Raw genomic sequence first — 15,799 nt, 5'->3', positions numbered from 1 at the left:
AATTTAGTTGATTTTAGTCTCTGATGCATGATGTTTTATTATTAATTGTTTTGGCTTTTAACTAGCTGTCAGTAACTGCGAGTACTCTCCAATCGTACTTTCTTGTTTATTTGACCTGTTGATACTAATTGTATTGCTTTTTTGTTATTTAATGTTATTCAGGGTTATATCTGGTCTATATACCAGCTTTGTTAAGTGTTTGATATTATTATAAATTTTCACTTCGTACTATGAACATCAAAATTATTTATTTTATAAAAATATTTCCTTTCTCTATTGGAACTGTACACGTATACCTAATAACAAAATTATTTTTATTTACCTGTGTTTAAAGTTATTGCAAATGGCTGATATTTTTGTTCGAGCATATTGTTTTTCTTTAATTGTTTAACATTTCATACCGATATAACATGTTACTTTTATTATTCTTCCCTTAGTTTATTCATTTTGTATTTACATTGTATCATAGGTTAAATTTATTTGTTCAGTGTATGTTCAATAGTGTTAATATGTCCTTTGATTGGGTTAAGCTATTTTAGTTGATATTTTATAGTGTGTCTTTCTATGTTGTGATGTTACACTATTGTTTCAGAAAAAGGGTGAAGGTTTAGTACCATTAAAATGTTTAAACAAGCTGCATTTGTTTGCACCTATCCTAAGTCAGGAATCTGATGTTCAGTAGTTGTCGTTTGTTGATGTGGTTCATAAGTGTTTCTCGTTTTTTTTTATATAGATAAGACCATTGGTTTTCCCGTTTGAATGGTTTTACACTAGTAATTCTTGGGGCCCTTTATAGCTTACTGTTCGGTGTGAGCCAAGGCTGCGTGTTGAAGACCGTACTGTGACCTATAATGGTTTACTTTTATAAATTTTGACTTGGATGGAGAGTTGTCTCATAAGCACTCATACCACATCTTCTTATATCTATCAGCCAAAATAGAAATAATGACGTGCATACTGGTGCAGTGACTGTCACTCGGGAGTTAAATCTAAATGATATCGTCTGGTTGTATGCTTCTGGGTCCTGGTATCTTTATGGTGACCTGCGGTTTAAATTAACAATAATCAAAATTAAATGAATACATATCATTAAACAATGAAGACAATACAGTTCATTGTTTTTTTTTTTTAGAAATAAATGTAATGACGTTTGCTAAAATAAATATGTATGATAGCTTAATAGATTATTTTAACTTCTGAACTTTTTTTATGTGAAGTCTAATTCTGTTCTGCATAATGTACTCACATTTTGAAGTTTCATTGTTATTCTGTAACCGAACAGTGAAATATTTGGACGATTTGAATATAATAACTTACAAATGTCTGTTTTTTGTGCTTCCTGGTTAATACCGAGTATTTTATATAACAGAGGACAACTGTTACTCATTCGTATTTAGGCTATTACATAATGTTTGTACTGAATTAATTGTTTAATGGTAAAGGTTCAGTGGCAAATTTTGCCGATATTTTCAGGACAGGATCATATAAAAAATTGAAATGTTCTGTAAAGTAGGTCGACAGGGAAGAAGGGCGAAATTTTTAAACTACCTAAGGAAAAAAAAGATAGGTCATAAGTCATACATTACAGCTTAGAACAGGTAACCCATGAGTCCCTAGGAGAGTTCTCTGACATTTAGAAAGCGTGATATTTAATCTATACGAAATATTTTATTTTAACGGCTCAATTTCGACTGAATCTGGCTGTGTATTCATACATCAAATATAGAGGAACCAAAGCTCTACGTTAGGAAGGGTGTTACCGCTATGACTGCAGACTAAATTACTATTAATACATTCTGCAAAGCGAATGAACAAGCAAAAACTAGGAATAATAACACAAATTGGTTATACACAGCTATAGTTATGGAAACAGAATTCACAGTTGAATGAAAGACTTAGTGTTTGTTTATGCTTATGTTGTGCTTTATTTTAAGAAACTTTGGTTCAGAAGTTGATATCGAAGATAAAATATCAAACCTTCGCTACTGTAAGCCTTGATGACACAGACATTGGATTGATGAAGATAGTCATTCAGTATCAATATATTTGAAACACCCTTTCATACCTCATGTCAGCAAACTTTTTTTTTATTTGACACTATTACTTGGATTATCTACATGCCAATATAACGGAGCCTGACATGGTTTAGAGTGCATCTTATGAAATACGGTTAATAAAGCACAATTCATACTGACAAAAAATAATCAAAATTAATATTCTTGTCTTATCACACACAACACGTGAACTCTACGATACTGTTCACAACGAACTAAGAACGTTACACTTTTTGTGTCAAGTATTCAAGGTATCATCTACATGAGCAACACAACTGGTTCCACATGTGGAGCAGGATCTGTTTACCCTTCCGGAACACCTAACATCACCTCCAGTATTTGGTTGGGTTCGTGTTGCTTGGTCTTTAGTTTTCTATGTTGCGTCTTGTGTACTATTATGTGTCTGTTTGTTTGTTTTTTTGTTTTTTTTCGATCTATCAGTTTAAATGTTCCTCCGATATCTTTCGACCCTATTTTCTCTAATAGATAAACAACGTAGTCGGGATGGAATTGTTTCAAAATTCAGAGTATTTATAGAACACGAACGTAATACAACGTTAAATATAACGCATTTGTTGATATACATTTATTTAAAGCAACAGTTTTCAAACAATTTCAAATAGAACCCTCGATTTATTTTATTATAATTTATAATTCTACGAAAGGAAATATATATAGACCGCGAGACAAGAATTTATGAATTAAATCGTGAGGTAAAGTCTTTAGAATGATAAGTAAATAAATAAAAGTGAATTTATAAATAAAACTAAAAATCATGGTTAAAAGGTATAAGAATTGACACAAAATATAACGATACTAGTCAACAAAAGAAACGATAGAAGGTAGTGTATTTTCCATCATTATATAATGAAATTGGATACACTGTACCAAGGTAACAAATTGCCAAATAGGTCTATTAACAATTTGAAAGTGTTTCTTTCAAAAATCGTATTTTCCCCAAAAAATTCCAAAACTCGATATTTGAACTTTAAACCTTTTTTTAACACTCAAATGTATTCTGTATTGCACATATTGCTGTCTAACAATAAAACTTGTACAGCATTCCAATAAACATTCCTGTTAAATTTACAACTAAATATCCAGGAAGAATATTCAGTAAAATTGAATATGAATAACATTAGTCTAAATATTCGAATGCAATAATACTTGTTACAAACAGTCTGTGCTACTCCACAATTAGCATGTTTATGATATTCTTAATGATATTTATTTTTTTACAGAAATTATTCATTACTCCGGAATGGGTTTTTAACTATCTCTTATTAGAAACCCCTAAATTCGGTCATTTACCTCGCACGTTTTGTTTTCCTCTCCTGGTGTTTTGATATATAATAATTTTTGTTATTAAAATAATTTCGTTATTGAAATTCATACTTCGATGAGGTTTTAGATATTTGAAAAAAATGATGGGAAAGGGTAAGTTTTTTACTTATATATTTTCTCTGTTGCAACCTAATTCTTAATTATTTTATTTATTGATTTGACCGGATAAAATCGTGTCGTGACCTTTACCTATCAAATGTTTGTAAACAAAATATAACGTACATGTTTTACTATGTCTATATATCAAATAATACACACACGCGCCCACACATACTTATACATCTGAAATCTATACAAAACGATCATTGTTATAATGTACATAAATACATCATCACATGATGACACATTCTTTCAGCTGTGTGTAAAAAAACAACGTTTTGTAGCTTTACCTATAGTACCAGCCAGTTTAAACTTTAACATGGTCTGCTTAAAATATTATGCAGATTTTGAATCCTTAATTCTCATCTTCAAAATTAAGTACCGGCTAATGTTATCATTTTCCGCATAATAAATTTGTTCCTTTTGTGTTATAACACGGTATTGCCTCACTTTCCAATTGGTTCACATTGTTTTAACTATATGCATTTGCATTTTTCATATGATAATTAAACAGTTTTTCCTATTTATTATATTCTATAAAAATATTGAAGTTCAAACTAGTGTATCGTTACTTTTGTTGCCTAGTATATGAATTGCTTGCTAGCAACGTAAAAGTCGCTTGACAATATGCATACATTAGGAAAGTTTGGACCTGAAGCCTACAAGAAATTTTAAACAATAACGCAAAAAAAACAACATTCAGGATAAACAATACAAATTGATTATTGCCTTTCTTGCATTATTAATAATATCTACCTGTCCATAGCTTACAAGCAGTAACGTGTATTTGATTATGAAAACAAAAAATTTAGGAGAACAACATGACCACTTGAGAGAATCTCATTTTTTAGTTTGGCCAGCCGGAAATTTATTTCGACTTCGTGGTAAACTTGGATACCACCTACCCTTTTAACACTATGCTGACAAACTCGTACGGGTCTAGGGCATAAGTGCTATGAGCCATTTTAAAAGCAATAACTAACTCTACCTCTGGTTTCATGGACCACGTGAAGAATCTATTGGTTTGGCTAGCCGGCAATAGTTCATTCGGACTTTGTGATATACAAGAGTACTTCCCTAACCATTTTCTGACCAGCTCGTACGGTTCTAGGACATAAGTACCATGGGCCATTATAGAGGCAATGGCTACCTCTACCTCTGGTATAATGGTCCTAGTTGAGAATCTCTCAGTATGGCCAGCCAGCAATAGTTTATTTCGACTTCATGGTACACCGGGGTAGCACCTCCCCCTTTAAACCCTCTGCTGACAAACTCGTACCGATCTAGGGCATAAGCGCTATTTGCCATTTTAAAAGCAATAACTACTTCTATCTCTGGTATCATGACCCACGTGGAGAATCACCTGGTTTGTGTACCTCCTTACCCTTTGCGGACTTACTCGTACAGGTATAGTGCATAAGTATTATAGGCCATTTTAGAGACAACGTCAACCTCGGAATGGAATTCTGGAACGCCGTAACTGCCTTATAGTGTAAATATATAATGTGTTTTGTCGCTTTGTCTTTACGTCCTGTCATTTCCTCTTTATGTTATTTGTAAGTTCCTTTATTGCATGACACTGCATCTCTGTGTTATGTCAAATTAATTGTTTGTTGGGTCAAACAATTATATGATATCTCATTGCTATTCTTTGTTATGTGCAAGGTGTATTACATTATGTTGTATCTACTGTATGTTCTGTGAATACCTCTAAACGTTATGATCAATCACATTTACTTTCTTTCACATTTCCTCTATGTTGTGTCTATTCTTCCTTTAATTAAGTCGGTTAATAGTTGCGTCCTGTCCCAAAAGTGATTGCTATGTTGAATGTTCTAAACGCTTTCTTTTGATACATTTTTTTTCTGTGAAAACCTCATGATATTATATTCTTTTAGCTTTATGTTGTGTTTATACATATGTATCGTCTGTGAAAAATATAATACATCATGGTATAGCTGATATGCATTTTGGCGAACCATTGTTACTCATTGTTAACAGTCATTACTTCATGTGCAAACGCCTATTACATAATGTGCAAACACCTATTACATTATGCGCAAACACCTATTACATTATGTACAAACACCTTTTACATTATGTTCAAACACCTATTACAGTATGTCCAAACATCTATTACGTTTTGTGCAAACATCTTTTACGTTATGTGCAAACACCTATTACATTCTATGCAAATACCTATTACGTTAATGACAAACGTCTATTACGTTATGTGAAAAATCGTCTTACAGAAATAATCCAATATGCCTTTCAACATAAAAATGGTAGCATGCGCTATAAATTTATTACTTTTGGATATCATAAGGCATATTTTGGTAATAGTGAAAAAAAGGGTAAAACATGCTACACAGAGGAACAAGTGATCAGTATGCTGGAGTTTATTATCGACAACATATTTGTTGAATTTGGAGGTAGATTTTTTCAACAAATTGTCGGCATTCTTATTTTCATATGAATCGGAGTTCCTTCAGACACTTGTCAAAAACAAGAAGATCAAAGAAGCTAGATTATTTAATTTCACTTTCAGACATATTGATGATGTTCTTTCCATTAACAATACGAACTTTTCTGAGTGGGTTCCATTAATATATCTCCCAGAACTAGAAATTAAGGAAACAACAAACACGGCTTCCTCCGCCTCATTTCTAAACTTATTCCTCGAATTTGACATACACAGTCATTTCAGTACCAGAATCTATGACAAACGAGACGATTTTAATTTTGAAATTATCAATTTCCCCCACCATAGTAGCAATATACCAACTTCACCAGCAGATGGGATATACATTTACCAGTTTATTCGATGTTCAAGAGCTTGCAGCTCCTACTCAGACTTTGTAAAACGTCACAAGTGTCTGAGCAGAAAGTTGATGAATCAGGGGTATGTCAAAGAACGTCTCGTCCTTTTTCTAAAAATGTTCATCGGAAAGTACCAAGACCTTGTTGATAAATATTCCGTATCAACTTCATAAATAATACATGATGGTCTTGGTGTATAATAAAGGCAACAGTAGTATACCGCTGTTCGAAACTCATAAATCGATAGAGATAAAAACAAATCCAGGTTACAAACTAAAACTGAGGGAAACGCATCAAATATTAGAGGAGAACAACGACACAACAAAAACACAACATTAAAATGTAACACGCACAGAAACGAACTATAATATAACAATGGCCATTTTCCTGACTTGGTACCGGACATTTTAAGAAAAAATTGAACCTGGTTTTGTGGCATGCCAAACCTCCCGTTTTTATGGCAACGTCAAACACAACACCAAAACGACAACATCACTTGACAGGACCACAATACAAATAAATGGGAGAACATATAGGACAAAGAAACACACGAATAATAGCTTACAAAAGGTACGAGGCTTTAAATTCAATACGCCAGACGTGCGTCTCGTCCACAAAAGACCAACCAGTGACGCTCAGATGAAAAAAGTTTGAAAGCCAAAACAAGTACAAAGCTGAAGAGCACCGAGGACCAAAACTTCCAAAAAATTGCGCCTAACACGGCCAGGGTTTTCTGCCTTGGACAAGAACATTCTTATTATTTAGAATAATTTATAATTTTGCAAACAGTAAATTTTATAAAATGACTATATAATAGATATACATGATAAAACCGAAGTGGGGACTAACTACAGAATATAAACGGATATATTACATAAAACAACTTAATCCAACACATAAAAATACACAACCGAGTTAGCCAAAGCCTTAACGCACAAAGTGACGTCACATTTGAAATTCTAAAAAAACACACAAAATGACGTCACATTTGAATTTGTAAAAATATTTCTCAAAAATAAGAAAGGATTAGGATTGATTCAAGATTAGATTTGTAATACTGACATTACATTTATAAATGTATAGATTATGCGTACTGACGTTGTTTATCATCTTAATAACGATTGATATTGTTCTTTTATTTGTCTTTGTTCTTTTATTAATATTACTTTTATTGTTTAGTCTGTTTTTGGTGATATCCATTTGAAGTGGCTCGGTACTTATGCATCCCGTCAATGTGTTGTTTGTATTATCTTTCATTTTTGCTGGTGTGTTTTGTACGTGTGACTTTTTGTGTTTCTTTGGTACACATGACGTGGCTCTGTATTTTTAAACATCCCGTCATTATGTTATTGTTCTATTATAATGCCATTATGTTATTGTTCTATTATAATTTTGAAAATACTTTGAACGAAAAAAATATTTTATATCTCTACCTGTGTGACGTTTACATTCTGACGTCAAACACGCGATTCTGCACTAGAGTTGATGTGAACCTTGCCATTCAGTCACAGGCCTTCAAATATTTCAATCCTTTATGGGTTGATCTAAAATTCAAAAATAAGTAAGCAATGAACGTGGTTGTTAAATTTGATATATGCTTTTTTGTGCTTCTTTGTTAAATATTTGTTTCTTTTTGTTCTGATTGAGATTGTGACACGGTGATGATTCTATAGAATTACCATGTATAATAGTTGAAATGAGAATTTTGAATTCTTATTTATTTTTATGACTTTCGACCTCATTTAATGTTCTCACTTAATTAATCATGATTTTACAAAATGGCAAAATAACATTATACACCAATCCTTCTAGGATATTCACGTGCACAAAAATATTAATTCAACCGCCGTCAATCGAAATCCCCCTTCTAAATTTAGCACTTTTTACAATTGTGTCAAAGGTGGCAATGCTGCTGCAGCCAGATTATTAAATAAAAATGCGCGTGGATATCCACAAATATTCCCGTGCAATGCCAGAAAATGACAAACCAAATCTAGATTATCTTCTGATAATACTGTAAGGTCAAAAGTGAACGGGAGACCTTTTTCGCTTTCCTTTTCCTGTGACATTACATGAAAAACTTAAAGCCTCATTGATCTAGTTACATGAACAAAGCCAAAGTGTGGTAGCCTTATGTAGGACAAACAGGACGGGAATGTTTGAAACGAACACAGGAACATTCATATCGCCTCCGAACACCTAAGAAATACAAAGTTATAATTTATTATCATTTAGTTAAACACATCTACAATATTAAATTTCAACCGCTCGAAACGATCCAGAAATAACAAGGGCAATCGCATAAACAATTTGAAGATTCCCGTAAATTATCAAGCTGTCTTGGATTAAACAACTTCAGACAGCTTATCCCCTGGATCTAAATGACAATATACTTGGACAAGGGAACATATCTACAACTTCTTCTATTGATATCATGAATATTATGGATAAAAGACAATGAAATAATAGGTCTCACGGCAAACGTACCAATCAAAATCAACGAATTAAACATCGTATAAAATATACATTTGGTAATCTATCTATATTTAAAACAATAGTAGGCATCAATTATTCTGTAAACTGGGTCAAAAACCAGTTAGTAAATTACATGATATTTTCAAGGAGTGTGACACCATCTTTTTCTTCAGCCCACTCTATGAATATTCGAGTATAATTACAGCTTTTGCCACCATAGGCTGTTCAAACGTATCGACAAACCAAAGATCATAAACGGCACTTTCTAAAAAATAACTTTGACCATATTCTTAAAGGAGAAAATCACGAGCCACTTTAGTATACATCAAACAGAAACATAACTCGTAGAGTATTGAATGAAACCATAAACAATATGAACCTAATAACAAAGCGAGCCTTTTAAAAGAAAGTATTTACAAGAGCTCAAAGCATAATTCAAATAACAATGTGTTACTTCAAAATACCTCTCTACGAGGGACATGTTGAGCGCTGGCCCATCCCATGTCAAACATAGGTAACTGAAGTATACTCATTCTTTTAGTTTATTTTAGTTTAATTTTAATACCTGCATGTTGAGCGCTGGTCCAGCCCATGCTTAGAGGGTATGGGCTCACTTTGTAACCTGAGACGTCACAATGTGTCTGACATCAGAGTGAAGAAATTTAAGTTTTAAATTGCAAAATTTGTTGTCGCATAACAAAAAGGTGCCAATATTTTTCATTTTGTGAGAATATTATACAACGTCATTAAAAGTCTGTTCTTTTTACCCCTAAAAAAGAATAGTTTAACACAAATTGAGGGTTCTATATGTTTACGATTACTCATAATTGATCTCGATTACGATAAAAAATGACAATATTTCTTTTTTTATTAATATTCTAGTACTGGTTTGATGATTGAGTAGTTTTTATACCTTAGAATGGATTGTTAGTCATAAAAGTGACTAAATTTAAGTTTAAAATTGCAAAATTTGTTGTTGTTTAAAAAAAAAACGGTGCCAATATTTTCCATTTTGTTAGAATATTATACAACACCATTGAAATTCTGTTTTATTTTTGTCCCTACTGAATACTTTTACACAAAATATTGAGAGCTCTAAAAGTCTACGGTTACTTATTTTTATGTCGAAAACAATAAAAAGTGACAATATTTCTTTAATTAATATTCTTGTACTGGCTTGATAATTGAGTACTTTTTATACCTATGAATGGATTGTTGGACATAAAATTGAAGAAATTTAAAATTAAAATTCCAAAATTTCCTTTTGCACAAAAAAATGATGCCAATATTTTTCATTTTGCTAGAATATTACACAACGCATCAAAACTCTGTTTGTTTGTCCCTAAGGATGAATTATTTTACACAAATTGAGAGCTCTATAGATCTACAGTTACTAATATTTATATTAATAACAATGAAAAGCGATACTTTTTCCATTTTTTTTTATTAATATTCTTGTACTGGCCTCATATTTGGTTACTTTTTATAAATCAGGATGGATTGTTAGACTTAAAAATAAAGAAATTTAAGTTTGAAATCGCAAAAATTGTTGTTGCATCAAAAGAAAGTACCAATATTTCAATTTTGTTAGAATATTATACAACAGCATTAAAATTATGTTCTTTTTTCTTCAAGGATGAATAGTATTAGACTTATGGAGAGCTCAACAAGTCTACGGTTACTAATATTTACGATAATAACAATAAAAGGTGAAACTATTTCGTTTTTTATTAATATTCTTGTACTGTCCTGACAATTGAGTACTTTTTATACCTCAGAATGGATTGTTGGACATCAAAGTGAAGAAATTTAAGTTTAAAATTGCAAAATTTGTTGTAGCTTAAAACAAAGGTGCCAATATTGTGAGAATATTATAAAACCGCATTTAAATTCTGTTCTTTTTGTTCCTCAGGATGAATAGTTAAACACACATTGAGAGCTCTATAGGTCTACAGTTACTTATATTTATATAAATGACGATGAACTTAATCATTTTTAATTCAGTAAACCATTGTTAAATCTATCGTAATGAATACTGTTGTTAACATATTGAATTTTTTTTTTTGAAATTTTTGCAGTATGTTCTTTTGATAATTTCTGAAATTTGTTTTTAGTGATATTTTATTTATTTATCATTTGCAATATATCAACAAGCCACAATACAAGAATATTTATAATTTCCACAAATAGTTAACGGGAATAGTAAACGCTAGTTTTCCAAGTGCACGTACAGGTAAAGATGTAAAAGATTTAGTAAACGCCCGTTTACTACTAACTAAACGGACACAGAGTAAACGCGCGTCTACTCAAGTAGACTTTAAACATTTTGGCCGCGTTAACAAAATTGTAGTAAACGCGAAAATTGGAGATAACAAATCAAATATGTGCACGCGGCGTTAACGTGCGTTTACTTTATGTTATGATTGGTCTGCACCCAACTATATCTAGGATATATATAATGTCATTACTCACTGAAATAATGGTTATTGGCAGAGAGAACATTATCAATTTATTTGTAAATATAAAAAAGTAATATAATCTCTGCAAGATGTATTTTATTTTTGTCTTTCTATATATTTCTGCTTCAACTCAGCACAAAAGCAAGTCGACACGAAGTGGTGAACAGTTTACAATAGAAACTGACTGTTTACTAAAACACGATTCCACCAAACTTAACAAATATTTAATATTATCTTCAATGTATTTGTTGTAGGAATCAGTATGATTCTTCAAAAAGTAAGATTTTTCACGACAGAAATGTAAAGCGTAGAAAAATTAATGGTTTTCATATTATTGCAAAATTGTCATGATTGCAATTGACGATTTAGATTAGACCTTTAGAAATTTCAAGACTCTACATCTGACCTGACACCGCTGGTTGAATATACCTCATTACAACGAGTTTGAAAGCCATCTTTCACTGTTCAATGTAAATTTCGAGGATCATGAGATGATTTCCATTTCGTCTTTAAATTAATTGATACCATCTCGTATATTGTTGGATGCAAATCATCCAATGTTCATGTTATCAACTGTTTCACAGATGATATCGGATATGTTCCTTATGTCGTAACTACAATACCCTTCCCTTTTCACGAATGTGATCTACCGAATTAGACTATTTACCGGATTTGTAATAATATAAGCAACACGACGGGTGCCACATACGGAGCAGGATCTGCTTACCCTTCCGGAGCACCTGAGATCACCCCCAGTTTTTGGTGGGGTTCGTGTTGCTAGTCCTTAGTTTTCTATGTTGTGTCATCTGTACTATTATTTGTCTGTTTGTCTTTTTGTTTTTGGCCATGGCGTTGTCAGTTTGTTTTCTATCTATGAGTTTGACTGTCCCTCTGGTATCTTTCGTCCCTCTCTTATCACTCATGAAATCGTGTATTATAATAAATACTAAGAAAAAAATTCAAAACAAAAATTTTTTTCAATCATAACTTCATCAAACTGAGCCACCGACCTTACAGGAGTGTTTTTTTTCAAATGTTTATACAGAAAAAAAAAATAGTTTCAGAAGTCAAAAATAAGGTCTTTTCTTATATATTAAAATATTTTTAAAAAGTTCTTTCTTGAAAAACTTGTAATTAAGATATTAACTTATATATTATTGTTGATATGTTTATTGATTTTTTTCAAAGTTGTAAACTATGGTTGTGCTCCGAAAAGAATTGTAACCCACCAAAAAACGCGTAAATGGTCAGTGCTGTAACAACAAAATGCTTTGTTGCGTCCTACAGACTTTTCTTTTGTTAAAAAAAAAACTCACTGGCTTTATTATAAGATTACACGCATTTTTAAAGGAATTTATTGGTTTATAAACTCGACCAATTTACTCACAAACAAAAAAGGACTTTTATGATATGTTTAAGAGTGACTTGGTCCGGGTCCTTATAATTCTTTAAAACTGGAGACAAGGAATTTATTTTCCCCAATCTTAACCTCTGTCACACTTTAATTATATATTTGTGTCATTGAATTAGCCTGGCGCATGAATTTAATTTTTGGTTACCGCAAAAAAAAAAAATGTACTCCATGAAATCCGATTAGAAATAAACTACAAAAATATCTTATTATCTTATTATCTTTCAAATGAATGTTTTTTTTTTGTTTGTTTATTACTAAATCTAACGATGAACGCGAAGAAAAATAGATATCCGTAACGTCACCGCCATTTTGTTTACTTTGGTTACAAAAAGTAGTTCGGTCAACGTCGTCTATCGAAAAATAAATAACGTCAAGAGCCACTACAGGAAGCAATCTCAACCAATCATATAAATGTTTTCCATAATATGCAAATCATATAAAAATTATCATATCATATCTCCTTTTTATATATTTTTGCAATATTTTTCATTTTATAAGTTCAAAAAAATCCTCCATTAAGTTTTCATAAGTTTGAAATTCTTTAAAAGAAATGCATGATGTTTACAGGTGACACGACATGGTAGGACCCGTGCTTTGAGCTGAAAAGTAATAAAATATCATAGGTATTTGAAGATTAAGTTTGTATTTGTATTACCCACTTGTAAATTGAATTGAATCTAGTTACCAAAATATGACCTTACTTATAATCTTTGATAACTTATGCAAACACAGGCGTTTTCAAATAAATAAAGATTTTCATTAAGTCTACAAACATGATGTTTGAGCCTACTTTATTCATTATCGAAAGCATGTCTCCGATGCAGTTCTTCACGTTGTTTCTCTTTTTCTTACATGCTCATGGCTTTCTCTTGGATAAGTCCGGAAGTACCAATGGTCAATCGGGAACATCGAATCAATATGTAACGGCGTCAGCATTTTTTTCTGAAAGTAAGGCGAGACACCAGGGAGATGAGCAGTTGCGGTTATATGTCGACCAATCACTCTCAATACTTACTTCTCAACTGGAAAAAAAGTTCAATAATGTCGAGCAGAAACTAATAAAATGCGAAAATCAAAGCGTTCATAACCATGCATACGAATCCTTAGAACAACAGTTTGTTGATCTTGAACGCAAATATGTGGATTTAGAGCACAAATATAATCAACTACAGTCAATAAATAATGATTTCATTTTAATAAAGAACCAACTTGTGTCAGTACAAAACAAAACGAGTGAAATCAGCAACGATGTTATAATCTTGAAACAACTTAAAAATATAAAACCATTGCAGGAAATTCAATCTTTGCAACACGCAGTTCAAACTTTTTCTGCTCAAACACATTCTTTATCTGTCAACGAACGTGCGCGCAGTCAGGATTTTCTAGCTCTTTATAATATGACAATAGATTCGAAAAGATTAGTAAGCGAATTTTACGTGAACGCAAGCAACCAGTTAAAAGATTTAGAAACAAATACTAGTAAACAATTATTGCGACTTGAACAGAATCTAAATTCGACAGCAGCTGGCATACTCAATCAGATGGAAGTAAAGGAAACATACGATAATGTGACATTGTCCGAGATGCAGAAACAGATAAACAAGAATGCAGAAAGAGGTAAGACAAATAAATCTATATTTGTTCATCTAATGTCCTTAATCCATGTAATACCAAAGGATGACTATGTTAGCAGATGCTTAGAGTTATACCGTTAATATGAATACGTTGGCTGTAGTCCTGTAGTGATTGCTTGATAATAAAAATACCAAACTCCAAGGAAAATTCAAAACGGAAATTTTTTTATAAAATTGCAAATTAAAAGCTCAAACACATCAAACAAATGGAAACAACTGTCAGTAAATTGATGATCGCTCTTACTTTCCTCTTCGATTTATTAAAGTTTATTAAGGTATGTTACATTGGAGTATTCCGAAAACGTGGTTCCAATGACCGCTCCGCAATTTAAGGAAAGTATAATTTTGAAAAACGTAACGAATTTGGATACAGACGTTTATGGCTTTTTTTGAGAGGAAAAAGCTTCACGATTTCCTTTTATAATAACTAATGGTTCTTTTTCTAAACAAGATACATAGAACATAAAAAAAAATATTTCCTTTCCCATGTACAATCTTCTCACAATATGACCAATTTGCATAGCCTTTAGTTTGAAGAAAGTGGTTTACCAACACTTTTTATATGACTTGAAAACTGTTTTGATAATCTGGTTCTAACTAAAAGATAACTGTCTCGCTAGTGATGTGACACATAACTATTAAAAAAGTTTCCCGTGAAAAATCACAACAAAAAGAGAAATTTCTTTTTTAAATAAAAACAATCAGTCATCTTTTTTTTTACACATATGTTGAAATTAATTCGCTTCAACCATAAACAGAGACATGGTATGAATAGGTTTAGACTCTCTTGAAAATATGTATGTTGATAAATGTTTGAGAAACATATTGACATTTGTTTACGCATGTTCAAGTGTTGGGTGTCTTTTTGACTAGATAAGACATTTTTAGTGTTAAGTCGCCATATTTCGTTTTTGTATCCAACCATCTGTTTTACAATTTGCATGGATAATAAAGTTGTATAATATGTATTTAGCAAAAGGAACATAAAATATAGTTTGAATTTTCAATTCTTATTGCATTAATTTTCTAAATAATTTCAGTTGCAATAACCGCACATCCATCATCACAAGGGACCATTAGTACGACCATAATAAAATTCGATAATGTAAAGTTTAGTGTAGGTATAACAAATTTGTCAGCATACAAGACAACGGGGAAGTTTACATGTGAACAGGAAGGACTCTACATGATATCTGCTTCTGTGTTGTCAAATACCAATGGTGCGCATTATTACATTAGTCTGAATGGGAATTATATTTCACTAACGTATATCGGCAGTCACAGCAGTACTTACGAACATACTGGTGCAGTTACCATCACCCGGAAGTTATATCCAAATGATCAAGTCTGGCTGTATGCCGGTGGGTCTTGGTATCTTTTTGGCGCCTTGTATTCTGAATTAACAATAATCAAAATAAAGTGAATACACTTTGAAGAGAAGACAGTCAATAGATATAAGAGATGAAAGTTGTGACGTTATATGCCCTTATACACAAATAC

Source organism: Mytilus californianus, unplaced genomic scaffold, assembly GCF_021869535.1.
Source record: "Mytilus californianus isolate M0D057914Y unplaced genomic scaffold, xbMytCali1.0.p SCAF_8, whole genome shotgun sequence".
Taxonomy (NCBI): domain Eukaryota; kingdom Metazoa; phylum Mollusca; class Bivalvia; order Mytilida; family Mytilidae; genus Mytilus; species Mytilus californianus.
Note: the sequence above shows the minus strand (reverse complement) of the source record.